Source organism: Ciconia boyciana, chromosome 1 (genome assembly GCF_034638445.1).
Source record: "Ciconia boyciana chromosome 1, ASM3463844v1, whole genome shotgun sequence".
Lineage (NCBI taxonomy): Eukaryota > Metazoa > Chordata > Aves > Ciconiiformes > Ciconiidae > Ciconia > Ciconia boyciana.
In genome coordinates, this window is record NC_132934.1 from 138,484,741 (window position 1) to 138,501,382 (window position 16,642).

Genomic DNA, 16,642 nt, shown 5'->3' on the forward strand with positions numbered 1-16,642 from the left:
TGGTTGGATGAGCTGAATCACTGTTTTTTCAGATGGAGATGGTACTGTTTGCTAATACGTATTGACAATGTGCGTTGATGAGGCTTGTCCTCTAGGCTGAGCTCTAGCAAGTGCCGATAAATTCCAGACTGTAATGAAACATCTTTCAGAAACATCAACGTTCTGATGTTCTAAATAAACATCTTTTCCTCTTCTCCGTTGCATGTAATGGATGTTTTTAACATTGTTTGCTAGTCTTTCTACAAAGTATAACAGATGGCCACTGCCTCTAATGAAGTAATTCTATTACCTAACCCTGTCCCTGGGAAAGAAAAGGTTTGGGCTTGATTTTTCACTGTCTTATCTCTTGATTTCTGTGAAGTGTCTTGCATTTGTCACTAGTATTTTCTATTGCTGACCTTGATGACAAAGATAAGAAGAAAGCTTTCGGTTGAAAAATCTATTGCTATTGCCATTTTAAAATGAAACAATGGCTACTTCTCTCAGTATTGCTTTTTGATTTGGTCACCTTCTCTGTTCATAAAATGTCAAAGGGAAAGCTCAATCCAAAAGTCTGTGAAGAAGCACAGAGCTGATAAGGATCAACTATCAGAGTGATGTGGTAGATGTACACTGCACTCAGAGATGGATTTTGGGAGTGCTCAGAAACACCCTCTTCTCCTTGATTTACCCATAACCTGTTGACACAATTGCTTAAAGGATTTGGTGTCGATACCCTCTGCATGTCTTCTTTGCGAGTTCTTGGTGACACGCTAAGCCAGCTGGCTGAGTTTTATTGAGGTACTAAAGTGGCAGATAAGCTTATGCATGTGAGGAGCCATATGCGGTGAAACTGGCCTCTAAAGTAGGTTGGGTTCAAGCTCCCAGGTCCAGCGTTTGTACAGACAGAGATGCGGCCTTGAGAACTGCCCACTGGTGAGGTTAGTCTTCTCTCTAAGTACATGTTTGTCCTGCTGAGAACCTGAGCGCGCTGTCAAAACGGACACGCTGGGAGTGTTCTGCATACTGACAAGATGGGGTCTTTCTGCAGCACGCTCCCGTGTGTGCATGTGAATGACAGAGTGAGAACAGAGACTCCTCAGATTCAGAATACACTTGATTCCTAAACATTTCAAGAAACTATTTGGCCTTTGACATTGATGACATACCATAGATTGCTAATAATAGTGTGCCTGAACTTTTGTTAGAAAAATAAGCACATCCCTCAGTAATTCCCACAGTCCTAGGTTAGATCACCATAATATCATATTAATGCCAGGGCTGATGAAATATAGAGAAATAGTAAAATCTCAGCTGAATAAAACTTGTTCTCCTTTGAGGGGTCTTTTTTATGAGACTGAAAAGAAGAACAATAAGATGTCAGCTAGGCATTTGTCAGCAGCACCACTCTTGGACACAGATAGGGGTGACAGGATGCTGTTGTTGTCCCACCCTCTTCATAAGTGTCGAGATCTTGCACAAAGCTTGCTGATGTTCTGCTGAATTATTATGGCAAATGCAGTTTCATTAACTACCCTTAAAATAAGGAAGCATGAGTAAGAGGAAGAATTCACTGAGTTAAGATAGAGGAATTCCTGGAAGGAAGTACTATGAATAGACGAGCTTGGAGAGGAAGCTCAGTCTGAAGGTTAGGCTGTATTGCTTTTGTTCGTTTTTTGTGAGATTAATAAAATCTACCTCCAAGAGGAGTTCAAGCTTGGATATTAATTCTAGGTCTGCACATTTTCTGAGCACAGAGGTAAGGACTCGGTCTGTTCACACCCACAAATAGTATGAAACTGATTATTCGCAAAGGGGGAAATAGTGGGATTTATGCCAAAATTCCCTAGTATTTACTACTCATGCATCTAGGAAGAAATGAGTAACAGAAATCTGTGAGTGCAGACGGGGATAAAAATTCATTTCATTATGAGGAGACCTGGTTTTTGCATGAATCTTAGAGGATGTAGTAATTAACAGAATAATATTGTTTGCACAGAGTCATTATATATAAAATAGCTGTCCTGGTATTGAACTCATTTCTCACCTGTCTGGACACGACATTCAAAACTGTGTTGTTTGTTTGATACAAAAATTCAGTGTTTGGGTTTGCTGGGTACCTCTTCTGAAGGCAAACAAAAAGTATGCATTAAATCAGGAGAGACAGAAGGAATATGAAAATGAGCAAGACGGATTGATATCCACATACTTTAAGTGGAATGGTTTGAGTTATCCTGAGGTTTACTTGCTGGTGTTTTTATCCCCTTTATGCTGACTATCAGGATATCCTGTTGCTAGAGGCTAATGTGGAATGCACTCTGCTTTAATGGTCAGAGTTCAGTGGTTTCATCGTATTTTCACAGGCAGAAAGCTGGTCCTTAACAAAAATTTTTTTGTCCCAAAGGACTAGGCATATGCTGGGAAGAAACCGTATCACAAATTTCAAGTATGCAAACTCTTGTGGGCTTTTAAGACTCTAACTACAGAGAAATTACAGGATAGAGACTTCACGGTGGTAGTAGTGCTGGGGCATAAAGTGTAATAGAGCATACTCCTGGTATGTGCCTGGTACAATCATTCAAACTAGGAGAAAAATAGTTGCCATTTTGAACCTATGCTGTCTTCTTTTTGCACGTAGAAATCAGCTTTATGCATTAGGTTTAGAAGCCGAGTTCATGTCACACCTCAGGAATGAGAGGAAGGCATCTTCCGATGTTACAGATGGCATTAGCAGCAAGAATAAATGGAACTGCCTGCTGTATACAGTTTTAAAAATTTATTTTAACATTGCTAAATTTGGATCTGAAGCTCAGCTGAGAAGCAACCGAAACTACACAACTTTCGCTTTTCCCTGCAAAGAGAAACTTTTTGCGGTTCCTGCAAGAAGCCGGCGTCCCGGCTGCCGCGAAGGCAGCCCGCCGAGCCTTCCCCTTTCTTTCTGAGCCACTTGTCACCAAAGCTTGCAACTTGTCCCCAGCCATGCGGGCGGGCGGGCGGAGGGCAGAGCCGAGGGCAGGGGAGCGGAGGGAGCGGAGCGGAGCGGAGGCGGCGGCCGGCAGGGGCTGCTCTGCGCCCGGCCACGGGCCCGGCTCGGCCTCGCTGGTCCTCCGCGTCGCTGGTCCTCCGCCTCGGGCTTCCCCGTCAGCCTGTGCTCTCCCGGTTGTTCTGTCTGCTGTCAGTTAAGTGGAATGGATTACGTCAATCAAATAAATAACCATTGCAAAGTCAATCCCAAACCAGCGCCTTGCTACTGCAAGACTTTTTCCCCCCTCCTCGGTTGTACGTGAGACAAGGTTTGGGGGGTTGTTTTCCTGAGCAGTATCTCTTTCTGATCTTCTGATAGCCTTTTCAGGTTTTGTGTATTCATGAGGTTCTATTTTATTATTTATTGGTTTATTATTTTTATAAAATTATTATTTTATTCTATTCTATTTTAATAGAGATGTGTGTATTTGCTGGGAAGACTTACAGGTCTTTCTTTCCCCACTTCTCTGTCTCATCATTTATCACCCCATCCACTTTTTCATGCTTATTCCTACAATCGTCACTTTTTCTGTAAGTGCCCTAAGTACCTAAATACTGAAACCAGTGACAGAATCATTATGATAGATGATGTCTATCTTGGTGAGCAGAGGGTTAGCTGTAGGTTTGGGAACAGATTTCCTTAAAACGGCTAAGCCTTCTGGCAGTTGACTTCACCATCACCTTCAAGCAAGTCAGGGTGGTGCGTGCTGAGGAGCGAGGAGGCAACAAAAGACATTCTTACACTTCAGAAAGGAACACAAATACAGAGTGAGTATGGATGGGTTATTTTGCGGGTAACAAAAGTGGCGATTGTAGAACAAACATGACAATTTTACCTCTGCTAACTACAGCACAAAAATGCTTCTTGCTGAATGCTTATTATTGTATTTGCAGATTGACTTCATATGTACCCCATGTGCTTATTGTTGTTGCGTTGCGATTTCAAGCTTTTATGAAGTGATAAGCCACATATTAATAGTTTTAACAGAAGGTGCTCTAGTTGTTAACATGGTAACACCTTGCAAGAACTATATGTTATGTCCATTTTTGGTTCTAGAAATATGCAGCATTCTGCACTTCAAAATACATAAGGTAAGTGCCTAGTTAGTACTTAGATCTGCTCAATATATTATCTTCCACAAATTCCTACCCTGTTGTTCAGTCCTGCTATAAAAATTTGCTGCCTCAGACTGAAAAATATTAATTCATTTCCCAGAAATCTCTTTGGGTGCAAGCTGTGAAAGCAGATCTGGAAGTTGCAAGCGCATTTGCTCTTGCTTAATCTTACTCAAAACTGAACTTGTTGCTAACACTAGTATAGTAACAGGTGTTCAAATACATCCAAGTAAGTTATTACCCTAGCTTGGAGGAATCTTTTTTTTTTCCTGATCACAACCAGGTTATCAGTGACATGTGGATGAAATCCTAGTCACATTCAGCTCAGTAAAAATTGTGCTGTTAGTACTGTAAATGAGTTTCATATTAGCAGGATTCCACCCTATGACTGCAGCTGATGTCAATAAAAATTTTCAAAATAAGGTACCAGGTATATAATGGTCACAGTGGCCCAAAGAAAGTCAAACAGTGGTGTTTTGATCATAATAAAAATTAGGAAACTTTATATTTGTTTACATTCAGGATATCTTAATAAACAAGGTAAAATTAAAAGAAGTTAGCATGTTAAAACTTTCCTTTAGTTGCTTCAGAAAGGGGACAGAGAAGGATAAAAATACCAAATTTGATCTCTTTACACTAACTCCTTTCAACCTGCCCTTCTGAGTAGGCAGTACATGAAAGCATTTGCCCATGAGTAATATCTTATTAAACTGTCATGATTTGATGTGACACATTTTTCTCCCAATTTGCATACCTGATAATAGACTTCCTAAATATCACCTTCAGGTCCATTGGCAAAAAAACTAACCCATCTGAAAGAAACGTTGGATCAAATGTTGGTGATGGGACAATCTCAGGGCTGCATCTGAATGTGCGACAAAGGGTTCAGGCCATTAAAAGCTATATGGTCTATCGCCATGCTAATGTTGAGTTCTTTGTGTAGTGCGGGCTTGTTGCCTCGTAAACATGTTTCCATGACTCATTAAATCCCCTGAAATAAAAGCTCTCACAATTCTAGTACAGTGGAGCAGTCATTTTTCGATTTAATTATAAACAGGCTAGATAATGAGCTACCTAACTTGTCCCCTTTTCTGAAGGAGGACAATGGTTAGTGACCTCTCCTTTCTCTAAACAGTACCAAAATTCACTTTATTTGAAAGACGAAGGAGTGGAAAGTCCTTGACAAAATAAAAGGGGTGCATAAGCAAATGCCAGCTGGGCGACTAATATTTTACATAACAAGTAAGAATATATATTTTGTGAACCTATTTAGTATTCAGCTTAAGAGAATATAGTAACCATAGCAACCCTTTATCACCTGTTTGAGACACTGCAACATCTTAATGAAATGTGCACCAAATGCCCTGCTAATGTTTGTAAAATGCTGCTGATGATAATCTCTTGGAGAGAGCTACACAAAAAGATAAACATGTAAAAATGCTTGAGCTTCATGATTCCCCTGTGTACTATCTGCTTCCTCCTTGCCCTTCTACTTGATTTATATGTATCAGTTTTATTTATCAAAAGCGAAAGATTAATGGGTGCAAGGAGCCAGGGGAGGGAGCAGGGTGGTGGACACACATCACTTCACCCACAGCATGCCCATAATAACCGCCCTCAGTTAAGTGCTCTGAAGGCTTTAGTGGTTTGTGGTGGCCAAACAGAGGCAACATAAAGGGAAAGGTTTCCCAAAAGGGTTGAACATGGGAACTCACAGGAAGGCACCCAAAATAACAAAGTAAGTGCAGATCCCTCCCTCCCTTGAAGCAGTTATCGATCTACAAAGACAGTTGTGCCATTTACTTTATTTGCAGGCTTTTGAATCACATAAAGCTGTAACAACAATGATCTTTCTGTCTGTAGTGACAGCTTCTGCCGTTTTAGACTTTGCATTTCAGGTGTTCTCCCTTCCTTTTCAGCTTCCAAGCTGCAAGTGGTCAGACCTTTACACTTCTGAAGTCTAAAATGTGGGTATGGCAGGTGAATTTTTGTGGGAGGTTATTTCTGTGCCCCACAGCCCTAAAGCTAAGGATGCCAGGATGGCCTGCAGAGCTCCCCTGCTGAAGTGTTGTCACCTTTTCCCAAAGGACTCTGTGCTTTGTCCTTTTTTGTGGTGGACTTTATTTTCCCAGTGTATAAACTACTTAGAGAGGCAGGTGGTTATCAGTTATCTGAAGATCCCAGTGAATCCAGAGTTCCTTTGATAAAAGATATATGGAAACTGTGTTTAAATCACAAAAATCTTTCATTTCGAATCCTCAGTATGCTGCTTCTTTCTCTCACTTCAGCGTGAAGTGCAGTTACCATCTATATATGCTTCTACTCCAGAGTACGCGTGTAGAAGGAGGGTAGCAAAATCAACGGTTGCCAAGTGATTTGGTAATCAGGTAGCACGGCTGCACAATTCAGCCTAATTCCTCTGTATGTGCTGAGGGTCCTTCATGTCTAATTTTGGTCTGCAGCACCATGTAGTACCAAGTTCTTCACTGTTAATTGCAGGTGGTAGATGGGAAACTGAGAGCACTGAAAGCGTGGGTGGCCGGTAGCTGGAGCTGACAGGATTATCAGGACATCACTCCCCATTCCCACTGACATAAAGGACCTTCTTGGTGCCTAAGAGGTGTGAAAAAGGCCTTTATGAAATGGGAGTTAGGACCTTTGCATATCATTGCCGTTTCATAGTGTATTACAGCAAAATACGAGCTAAGGAAGATGTTGGAACGAGAGAGGGAGAGAGAGTATGAGCATATGTGACAAAGTGTGGCCCTAGGGATCAAAATCTACATGAAATAGCTTAGAAGGCATGCATTAACCTTCACTGTTGCAGTAAGGTGCAGTCGCAGACCACACTTTTTTTTTTTTTTCCTGCTGTGGGTACAAAATAATGATGTTGGAGAGTGTGTTGCAGGCAGGGGTTAGAATGGTTGAGTCTCCTTGTAAATAAACATGTGTACTCATGAAATAGGACACACTGGGCAGTATTTGCAAATTTCAGCATTGAAGTGACAAATGCAGACTAATAATAAACTGTGGAAGTAAGAGATACAAAAATTAAAGCCTAGTAGTGAGCATTTTATTTCTGTGCTGGGCTTCATATTCCACAAGTCTTACCCGAATCAGATTTTCTGAGCCACTTCATCAGATTTTCTGAGTATCTTCATGAAAAAGTTTAACACCAACTATGAAAATATAGTTTTCATGGACTAGTCTGTTTTTTTATTTTAGTATTTTTTATAAGGGTAGCTTATAAAATAAGAATCAAAGGATTGGATTATAAATCTGGCTTGCCTGGAACCTGGAGAAGTACATTATCTTTGCAGTCGTTGTCTTTTATTGCCAGTGCCATTTAACAAAAAGGGAGGCCTGAAGAGGGGACACATCTGGAAATGTGAGCTAAATAAAGTAAAAATTCTTTTGGAAACTGGTAAACCTACACTATGTATGTCTGTAATTAAAAGGAACAAGGTACAGTGGCTCATAAAAGTACCATCTGAAAATGGTTTAAAGGTTAAAAAAGGGCTACTTGGCACAGTTGGAAGGGTGAGACCAACGAGACCAGTCCTCCCAGGGCAGTCCTCCCAATGGGCCTATTTATACCATTTCAAACACCTCCTTAGCTGGTGTACTCATAATTTGAAGCAATGCTCCCGGTGAGAAAAAGCATTAATGTGATAGGGAAGACTCTCTGAAACTGCCTCTTATTTTACTGCTGTGACTAATGCTTTGTGATATCTGCCCACATCCTTGAATTACTTAATTTAAAATCCTCTGGTAAGAAGGTTCTTTCGATTTTATTCTAAGTTCTTTGCCTGTTTTTCTCATTTGAAATTAGAAGAATGTGATTTTTTTTGTGTAAAACTTCCCACATAAATATATTACATAGTCAGTACCAAGGGCCTCGCTGAAGCAGTGGGAAGGGATAGTAATTTGATATTTTATAGGTAATCTGACTTTGACGGTAACCCCAGTGAACTCCAGAAGCTTATGAGTCAAATCATGAGTCACATATGTTAGCAAATTCTCAGTTGTATAAAGAGGTTTTCCTGGGCAGAGTCTAAGGACTTCAGGTTTGGGTTTAGGCTTTTTGTTGTCATTCCCCAGCCCACCCCCTCCAGACCTCATCTCACCACAAACATTGCAATCCATTGGTATCCTGGCTGGGGAAATATTTTGCTCAGTTGTAGGGAAGACAACCTTAAGATTTCTTTCTTTCTAACAGAGAAAGTCCGAGCATATGCATTTATTTTTACTTGAAGAACTTGAATATATTTCTCTTACACATTCCTTACGCATTACGTGTATGCACGCGCATGCGCGCACACATACACACACACCATTTTCTAGAAATGATTTCAGTAGTCTACTTGTTGTGTTGTCGGATTAATACTGTCTTTCCCACTCTGGCTACTTATATTTAGCCCAGAAACTTGTAGTCATGTCTCCAAAGATTAGTCTTTTTGTGTCTTTCGTTCCTGCTTATGGAAGAGCCTGTGCTGCCCTGATTACAATAATGTTTAAAGATGTTTTAGTATTTATAGATTTATTCTCTCCTTTATTATCCTCAGGAAAATAAAGGCAGCTTCAATACACAGTCTGAGAATTAAAATGGAGGAGATTAAATGCCCTGCCCATGGACACACAAGCAGTTCACAGGTTGCAGTTTGTATTGCTATTGTTTAAGATACAATCCTGAGTCACGTCACTTCACAAGGTTTCCATCTGCCCCTGTCGTTGTATAGCTGACAGACAGGTAGCTTTTGCATCTCCTGTCCCAGGAGGTTGCCTGTTTCACAGAAGCCCTTTTTCCATGCGGCAGGCAGCTGGCAGGGGTAGCTGGGGCACTGGAGAGAAGAGATAAATGAGAATTCCCTACGAGAATATCCTTGGGGAATTTGCAGTTCAACTGCAAAAAGTAATTTTCTCATGAAATTAGGTTTCATGAGAAAATGCAGATTGTTGACAAATTTTTCTGCCTAGAAAAATGAAACAAAATATTTTAGTCTGACTTGAATGTTTAGACAACTTTGGCTTTGTTGATCTGAGCTGAAACATCTGATTTCAAGGCAGTGAAATACTGGTTGGTTGTCCCTCCAGTGGCAGTTTGCTTCATGGGGTTTGTAGAGAGATGCCTGAGCTCCTTTTTTACCTCTGTGTGACCAAAGCTGTGTAGTGTCATTCCAGGGAAATACAGCAGAACTTTGAAATAGCAAATGTTTTCCGAGAACAAGAAATGTGGAGAAGAAAAAATGGTGCAGAAATATTCCAGTTTTTCACATTAATGCCTTGCCTCAGCTGGAGGGTTGAAAAGATATTAAAATACCAGCATTTCTTCTGACTTGGGAAGTTTTGCAACACAGAGCAGATCTCTCTATAATTCTTCCTGCACATGGCATAGTCCCGACAGCGCTTAGAGTTTCTCACTTCTGGCACAGACTTCTGCATGGCATATGATATGTCTAACCTGCTGTGTGCAGGTTGAAGAAAAACTCTCTTTGAGAGTAGAATGGCTTAATTGTGAGAATGTTACACATTTTTGGGGGTAAACCTGTGGTTAGGGGGTTTCATTTGGAAAGGAAGGATTTGCATGGTTTGATGGTCTCAGCTAACGTGCAGATAATGGGAGTTTGAGTAGGTACCCGCTCGCTTCAGGTGACAATTTATCAGTTTAGGTTTTAACTTGTTTCAGTGAAATTGTGGCCAGATGACTCTTCATCGAATCTGTGTGATCGTATGTTTGGATACAACTCCTGGAATAGCAGAACGGTATTGGTTTTGACAGCTACTGTTTGATGTTTGCCTGTAAAAGGCATATATCACACAACTTTTGCTATTTGCCTGAATCTTTATTTGCTTAGCTTGAGTCATTGCATGACTGATTTTTGCAATCGGTCAGTAACTAGGTAGTTGGTACAAAATGCAATGAAATAAAGTTACTCTTTTTTTCTATGCTAATAGGGGTTACAGAAATATAAGGCAATTCTTGTCTTGTTACTTTATCATTCTTGTTTTCATGGAGGCTTCTTAAGACAGGAATATTTAAAAAAATGGTGTCATTTAACTGTTATTTATTACTTTTAAGAGTAGTGAGGTATAATTATTGCTGAAGTATCAACTAATTGTAAAACCCTAGGAAATAAAATTGAGAACAGTGGTAAGCTAATTATGATTTCCATTTAATTCTGCATGTATAGATACTAGAGAACAGCTGTTTTAGAAACTCTGAACCCTTCTAGCATCCTTCTTTGTCAGTCTTTTTAACTTACTATACTTCCATATAATTTTGGAATAGACTATCAGAGTCTTCTTATCACAGATTTATTACACATGAATGTGCACCAACTTGTTCAGCCTAGCAGATCAAGTATCTGCCTCATAGCAGATGTGGTAAAATTAAATCCAGGAGATATTATTCTTTTGATTAAAATACCTTAATCAAAAAGTCTAGTCAGTGTTGCCATTAAGGCAAGTGAGATGGATCGTGTCTTAACCACCTTTCTGTCTGTCTGAGCTGTGGATTACTTAGATTGCATAAGTGATGGAGGAAGAAGTTGTCCTGAAGACATCTTCCCTTCTCTCTTGCCTGCGGCTGGTGCAGCCCCAAGTGAGATTGGAGCAGTTTGAGGGATGCTGTAAATAACCTAGCGAGGGCTAATGGTCATCTAAGGACCGCTCAACCAAGAGGACTGCAGGATGCTCTGATCTTTCTCATCTCTGCCTGTTTTAGTGATACCCTGCCAAAAGGCTGAGTCATCTTGCTTGAAAGGCAATGAATTTCCCAAACGTCTGCCTTAAGGACATCTTTGTGCACTGTGGCTTTCAGTGCGTATTTGTAAATTTAAGGGTGTCTGACATCGCTGGTCTTATTTTTAAACTTCTGTGGGAAAACGTATGTGCATTTAAATACCCATGAGTCAGACACTCTGCCAGGGTAATTAGTTTATCTTCATTGCATTCACTGCAGTGATGTTGATAAAAGCAGTTAAGTGCTGCTTTGTGAGATCCAGCTCTACACATTCACAAATATTAACTATATATTTTAAAATCATGGTGTGACTCTTTCACATTTTGAGAACAGTTTTTCATATTAACACTATTTCAGAATTTTTTCATTTTTTATACTGTCTTCTCAGAAATTTGTCTTCACCTTGCAACCTCATATTTTGTGCCAGTTCTTCTGGAGGTTATTTTTACATTCCAGTGTTGCCTTGGGTTATATATTCTAGTGTTATCTGGGGTTATTAAATAGTATTTTGTATTCTGGACATCCTGCTATTCCTGCAGGTGCCAATTTGAAACTGCCAAGGGAGGGACTATAAAAAACGTTAGAAATGAATTTCAACACCAAAAATTTGAGTGTGAATATTACCTTTTCCTCTCAAAGTGCAACAGTTCAGCTGCTTGTTTAATTTTAAAAAAGCACGTCTTTATTTTTATCAGTTGTCTATATTGCAAATTAAAAGCAATCTATTTGTGATAGACTTCACACCTGAAGATGTTGATTTTCAAGCTAGGTTTGTTTCTTTCTAACCTATGTGCTGGGTCATATTTTTCTCTGCTGCAACTCTTTCACTCCTACCATATAATCAGATCCTGGGGTCTGGTCTGTCTCTACTTGGCACAGCTCCGTAAGGAGACAGAGTGGTTCTTCTGTCTTTAGCATATATTGAATTGTCTGGGCCCAGAAGGATTTCCATGGCAGCTGGAATTCAGCTAATGAGAGAAAGTCCTTTTCTCCACTTCCCATTCTGCACTCCCTCTGCAGCTGGTGCAGACCTAGCTTGGTCTGGACTACATAAAATTGTGTTACACAAAAAAACTCCAGCGACCAAGTAATTCCACATTTGTTTGCTTTGCATCTGGACCACCAGGTCAAAACTGTTCCTGTGTTCGGTAATTTCATGGAAAGAAGGAAGCTAATTAAGGAAGGTTTAGTTAACAAATCAGAATAAGCAAAAGTTTCAGATTTTGAAACGGTGCTGAATTTTTGGTATCAAGATTGTCATCCTTGCCTTATCACAACTTAAAACCTTCAAACTTGTCCGCTGCATTGATGAGCACTGAACTAAACCTCATCCTACTAAACTCAGCTGAACTTTTCCAGAATGAGAATTGACGTGCTGACAGAGAACACACAACACCAAGTTCACTATGTTTTAGTAAAAATATGTGATATTTGTACATAATGTACAATTTGTAACTGGTATTACGTGGTGGTGGGGTTTGCTGCACGTTTATAGGAACTCTCAAAGCTTTCTGGCTACTTAAGCCAGCTCAAGACACACGCTAAAATTACCTCTTTATCTTAAGTAGCAATAGGAGGCAGGATTGTGAGTTAGCACCCAACACCCTGAGCTCTCACAAGTACCTGCTAACTACTTTTGCCAGGTCAGGAGCAGAACAGCATGGACCACACTGAACTTCTTGCTGGTCAATGCTGCTGCTAGTGGAAGCGCAGCTAAAGTTATCCCACCTTACCTCTGCTTTAGTGAATGGGGCAACATGGTGCTTGAGACATGAGGCCAGGTGGAGGGCTTGTGTGTCTGCCCTTTTTGCCTGGGAGGTGCTTGGTGTGTGATAAGGAGTGTGGCAGACACCTGCAGCGAGCAGCAAGGTCAGAGCTACTTTGGTACTTCTATGTCTGCTGGAGTCACTCATAACTCTGAGGGCAGGTTAAACTCAGGTTTGATAAGGGGGATCTGTCCATTGCTACTGATAAAGAGAGTTCACAGAATGTAAAACTGCCAATGGTTTGGCGTACTTGTGGCCATTTGTCTTCTAACTTGAATTAATTCCATAAGAATCCTCTAAAACTATCAGGCTCCCAACCATGATTTTGGTCTCGCTTATACAGATCTTTGCTCCCAGTGATGCCTGAACTTAGACCTGGCACCACCTCCTCTGGCTGCCCTTACCTCTCTAGGTTCCCACTGGACAGACTGTTAAAGTTTCCTCCTTCAGGGACAGAATCTTCTTTCACTTCCCCAAAGACTGTATGACTTTCTCATGCACACACGTACACTTGGGCTATAGATGTGAAACTGGATGTTCAGAGCAAGGTGTAAAAACCAGCACCTGTCTTTTCTGGCATCCCAAGTGGCAATTCCTCTTCCTCACATCTACCTGTACCGTTGTGTCTTTGGACACTGACTACCTTCCAAACCAATTCAAATGTGGACCCTCTCTCTGGCTCTCACGCCACTCGGAAGACCTTAAGAAGTTAAGTGCAGAACCTAGTTTTCTGAATCCATCGCGTGTGATAGTGCTGCTGCCGTGCGGGTTGATCACAAAGCACGTTCCTCAAAGGTGGAAAGTGAATGGTGGAATTAGAATGGGGGCTGTCTATGACACTTGGTTATTTCAGTAAAAAAATAGTCCGCACCCCACCCTGAACGTGTGTCATTGATGAATTTTTTTAAACAATTTTATTTTTTTGCTAACACTAAAAATGAGTTTTCATCCTATAGAACTAACTCATTTTTTGATGCCACATTCTGCTGAGTTTTCAGAAAAATGCAATTCCCATCCCATCCTGTAAGGAGTGCATGTTGTATATGAAAAGGTGTGCGTTTCTAGAAAAGTTCTGCAACTGTTTTATCTTTATAATGTTGGAGTTCTTACTGAATCTTTTGCTATGTTTCCACATGAAACTCCAAAACTGTCCTCAGAATCCCCTTCTTAAAGCGCTGAAACCAAGTATAAGGTTTTGGGGGCAGTCCTTTATAATCCTTACTAATTTTGTAAGTTTTGCACCTTTTGCTAAATCACCTTGGCCAGGGAATTTTATCCCTAAGGCTCTAATTACTTCAGAAAAGCATTTTTATGCTTCATTTGAATGCATCCTGGAAGAGGATTCTCCTAGATTTAACCACAGTAAAAGGTCTTCGCATACCACATCCTCATTTCAAGTGACACATGTCCACTGAGCTATGCTTGGGGAACAGAGGACAAGCATTCCTGTTAAGTGCTCTTAATGCACCTCGCTCTGTGCGTTGCAGCTGGTTCGAGCTGTTGTGCAAGACCGCAGGACGAGACCGTCACTGGAGGATCACTAAGTTGTCTCCCCGTTGGCTAATGTGAATGGCTCGTCTTACCCTATGCAACGTGCTGTGTGATCCCTGGAGATAGTTGGTTTGTGTTGTACGTTGAAGCGTATAACTGGATCCTTCCATCTGAGGACATGGACCAGGCAAGAGCACAGTCGGACCTGGATGAAGTGCAATAGTGCTTTAAGTCACGTTTTCCCGCCATCCATGCCTTGCTTCTGAGCTGGACAGTGCTAATATTACACCAACTGCTTTGTTGGTTGCATTTATGAGAAAAATCATTATTGTCTTTAAATGGGAAAGCAAATGAATAAATTTTTTCAGACCTTTTCTTCCTTTCCCTGTGACATACCCAGTGCTGGAGCTTATCATAAGTTAAAAGGAAATATATTTTAGGAAGCCTTTAATTAAAATCTTGGCAGCACATCATCGTAACATTTTTTTTCTGCAGCTCAATTCAATGAGATTTCTTGTACTGATAGGAATTTTTCTGGATAGTGACTAGTTTTCGCCTTGGTAGATAAAGCCCTTGCAGAAGCAAATCCATGAGATTGGGGCTTTTCTTCAGACATCAGATTTGTGTGATTGTCGCCTGAGATCAAAAGACAGATTTCCATTAGAGTGGAACAGAGAGACTAACAGGCTTCTGAACTGATATTAAGTTAGAGGCAAAGAATTTGGAGAAGAGTGGGTGGTATGAATTTGCAGGTTTGTATTTCTCTGCTTTTTTTTTTTTTAACTCAAGAAAGGTGTAACTCAAGCAGTGATGGCACTTCAGATTTGGGATTTTTCTTTTTGCCTTTTGTTTGTTTGTTTTAATGAAAGCCACCAAGGGGCAGCAGATAGAAGCTGATCTCCTGTTAAAATCCGAAAAAAAAAAAGATATCTATTATTATTTTTTCTTCAAAGTCGCATTTGGGGTCCAGTGTTACCTTGCACAAGGAACTAAGCATCAGGAATGAGGAAATCACCCTCCCTAAAGAAAGGAAAGCAGATAGCACACTAATGCTAAGGATAATTAAACAGTTGCCACCAAGGCAAATAAAGCTTTGCAACAAAACATTTCCAAAGCCTATGGGTTCACAGGCATACTTCTGTTCCTTCCGGCAGACAGGCACTGGTGCTTGATGTAAACGGCAGACTGTATTTTACCACTTCCTGCTCATGTCACGATGTAATTTACTTTTTAATCTGACGTGAGGAGACCGGTGCTTCTGGAGTGCATGTGGCTCCGACTCGTATGGGATATTGCCACTTTACGGGGCGACTGCTAAGCGTTTCTGCGTCGCTCTGATGTTTCAGTAGTTTCAACTGGACATTTACATTTTCTTGCTGAAGTCCCGGGAGCCCGTTAAGCTTTAAGCAGACCCAGAGCAGTCAGATGAGAATGGGAATAATCTCTTACACTGCAAATTGACTTCCCTCTTTGTAGCCCTAGACACTGTTTCCAGCTGCTTTCAGTCTTTTAAATCCTTGAAAGCTTTCCTAATCCTCATGTAGGCAGCCTTTACGTGCTCTACCTCCCTCCCCTTCCTCCTGATTGGCGAGGCTATTTCATGGCCTAATTCAGCCAACTACTACATCTCTGGGCTGCGGTTTGAAATAAGAGCCAGGCGGACAGTTGCCTCCCCGCTCCCGACTTTTAATAGGCTGGGGAAAGAAGGTTGGGAAACTTGACATTGTCTTAGGAAGAGTTTCCCCCCCCAGCAAAGGATAAAAAGGGGAGAGGAAAAAACAATAATAGAGGAAGGCGGGGGGAAACTTGCTTACGGTGGGAAACTTGATGGATTTCTGCCCTGCCGACAGCAGCGCGGTGTGAGCAGCCCCTTGCCGGCTGGATGGATGATGGGAATCTCACCATGAGGCAGGTAAGGAGCCGCTGCCCGCTGGGGACGGCGAGGCGAGGCGAGCCCCGACAGCCCGTCCCGGGCTGTCGGGGCTCGCCTCGCCTCGCTGGCCCTGGGTAGCACCAGTACCAACCTCTGCGGAGCTCCGGTTGCTTTTTTTTAATCATTCTTGTTTCTTAACCACGTCAAAAGTAAGTTTCCGGGGTGAAAAAAAACCCAAACAACCAATTTGAGGGTTTTTGCTTAGTCTCCCCGGTAGGCGTTGATGCCATGCAGGTCATTGTGCGCTTCGGGTTTGTACGGGGCGTGAAAGAGGTTTGCGAGGGATGCAAATCAATTCCAGTTTGCCATGGTTTAAATGCATTGTGTAGGCTGTCTCGCAGCCCTGTTTGTGACATGCAAAAGGAAAGAACTTGCTGTGTTATAAGCCTAAATATGCCAATAATTCAGCCCAGGGATAATTTATTAAACAGCTCTGCATGAGTTCCCTGCCTGCTAGTGCTTTAATCTTCTGATTGTTTTAAAATGTAGTAGTTTCAAGCTGTCTTACAGCTTCACAAAAGTACTTTAAGACGGGTTTTCTAGGGAATTTTTTCTAAGATTATTCAAATGAATTTTTTTTTTTAAGGCTTC

At 41.2% G+C, this 16,642-nt stretch overlaps 1 protein-coding gene across 1 annotated transcript in view; it reads left to right on the forward strand.

The window, feature by feature from the left end:
* The first annotated feature begins 15,779 nt into the window (after positions 1-15,779).
* MID1 (midline 1) overlaps positions 15,780-16,642 on the forward strand; it is a 151,921-nt gene continuing 151,058 nt past the window's right edge. The window contains exon 1 of the mRNA XM_072849496.1: positions 15,780-16,030. The gene's annotated coding sequence lies outside the window, so the exon portion shown is untranslated. The remainder of the gene's footprint in view (positions 16,031-16,642) is intronic.